Genomic DNA, 2,535 nt, shown 5'->3' on the forward strand with positions numbered 1-2,535 from the left:
CCCTCCTATGGCACCTCCTCTCTGTCCATTTCTCTCTTACATGCCAGGATATAGATTCTAGAGACAAAGTCAGATCACACGTGGGTTTCTGAGAGGAGAAAAGCCCCCTTCTTTCTGCCCCATGTGACTGAGGGGCAGATTTTTTTTATAGCTCTTAGCACAAGGGCAGGAGCAGCATCTCCTGTTTGCCGAATATCCGTGGGAGGACCCCAGTTGGGAGACTTGAGTGGTCCCCAATTGAAAAATGAGGAAACAAATGTGTCAGAGGAGGTTAGTTCCTCTCCCCGCCCCATCACATGCACACGGCTGTTTCAAAGGACTTAAACCTGTAATCTACAGTATTTTAATGGTGCGTTAAGATACCAGTAAGTCAGGACCTTCACCCTTCAGTTTTGCCTTCTGTTCTGTCATGCACTTGGCAAAACATTCCTGGTTATTTTCTTGACTTCGTGTATGGCATCTTTTTGAGATTGAGCATTGCATGATTTTATTCTTGTTGGTCTTTCTCCGTTTTTTATTAATTCTTGTGGCAAGCTTTCTGCAGGACAAGGTGTTCATAAAAATAGAGCAAACAAAAGAAATGGATGAAAGGAGAGACGAACGTCAGAGCTGCGCCCTTGCTCCTGCATCCCATAAAACATCACCACTTTAAGGAACTGTTCCTGCTGTTCCTCTGTCCTAACTTAAAAAGATGCTGTACAGATAAGGGAACTGCTTTATGTGTATCTGGGTAGGAGGGCAGCGGGTAGGAAGTAGAGTGATGACAGCTACCCTCCTAAGGAGCCTTGAGCCCCAACTTCTGACCCAGTAAACCCAGGTTGGTTGGGACTGAGTCTGTAGGAACCTGCTGGGAGAGGAGAGGAAACTCTTTAATGCCCCAAGATGGCCATCAGGGCATCCATCAACGATGTGGATCCCTGGGGTGGAGGGAGTTATTCAGAGGTAAATTCTGCAGCCTGGACATTTAGCAGAGTCTTCAGGAAGTTCTCACTGTTTCATTGCCTGGGGAAATGCGTCTGTTCCCATATGTGCAAAAAACAGTCCACTGCAAGGGCACATTTGTGTTTTATTGCAGATAAATTACATTTCACATCTGAATTTTACATTGAAAGGGCAGAACTTACCTAAACAATGTGTATGCTGAAGTGGTACATCCACAATATCGGGCGGTATCACCCAAGTTCCGTGCAGAGAGAAGGGTACAATCTGGGTGATGGGTATACAGAAAACCCTTGAACCATTTGGAAAAGACATGTTTCAGTGTTGTGTGATGCTGATGGGGCTGCAAGTTACTTGCATTGGTCCCTTAAACGGCCCTTCAGCTTTTTAATTTGTAACATTTTTCCTGGAGTCCCCCAAGTTGTAAAAACTTCAGGTATGATAGGACCTGTAGTTTTTAGGATAAAAAAAATCATGATAGAAAATTGTGTGCTCTGCCTCTGGTGGATCTTCTCACCCCCCCCCCCACACACACCTCTGGCATGCATACCTCTTGTATGCATACATTATTTTTTTTGGGGGGTGCCTCCCTGGTGGCGCAAGGGGTTAAGCACTGTACTATGAAGCAATCTGCAGCCTCAGCAGCACGTGTTCGTTCCCTGGCCGGCCAGGAGCAACCCACATGGTGAGGCAGACCTCTCCTATCTCGCCCGCTGCTCCCCTCAGCAGTGCGTTTCAGTCAGTCTGCCTGTTCCGCTCCCCACTCTGTCTCTGGTGGATCCTCTCACCCCCATCATCTCTGGCCTGTGCCCCAGCTCGTGTATGCATAAATGAATAAATCTTTAAAAAATAAATGAATCTTTAAAAAAAATGAATAAATCATTTAAAAAAATTTTTTAAATGATTTATTTATGCATATGCAAGCTGGGGTACAGGCCAGAGATGCAGGGGGTCAGAGGATTCACCAGAGACAGAGTGGGGAACAGAACAGGCAGAATGACTGAAACGCATTGCTGAGGGGAGCAGCGGGCGAGACAGTAGAGGTCTGGGTTGCTCCCTAGCTGGGAATTGAACTGGTGCTGCAGTGGCTGGCAACAGCTTGAAAACACTGTCTAACCCCTGCACCACCGGGGAGTCCCAATAAATAAATCTTTTTTAAAAAAAAATTTCTGGTGGTGATAATGAAAACAATTGGAGGGGCCACCCATTGTCAATTCAAACTATCACCCCTGTCAAGTCAAACTAAAGTGTTTATTCAGGGCCAAACTGAGGACCTGGCCCAGGACACCAATATCAGATTTCTCAAAATGACTGGTTCCTGTCCTGGAATTTTTTTGCCTAATTTTGCGTGGGTAAATTAAATGCACATAGATAACACATTATTATATTTCTTGAAAGAAGCCATACAGTTGTTTTCCAACATTTTCAGTTAACTAAAGGAGTTTGGCTATATTCTAACAAAAGTGAGTCAATTGATACAGGAGAAACAGCTCATCGCTTCAAAGCCATCCCTTGCTCTTAAGAACCAAGTCAGCCATAGTTAACCTGAGTTTGGGAAGATCGAAGGACCAAAGGTTATTTGAGTGTCTCACCCTA

Source organism: Talpa occidentalis, unplaced genomic scaffold (assembly GCF_014898055.3).
Source record: "Talpa occidentalis isolate TD23 unplaced genomic scaffold, MPIMG_talOcc4v2.1 talOcc4.17, whole genome shotgun sequence".
In the NCBI taxonomy this organism is placed as follows: domain Eukaryota; kingdom Metazoa; phylum Chordata; class Mammalia; order Eulipotyphla; family Talpidae; genus Talpa; species Talpa occidentalis.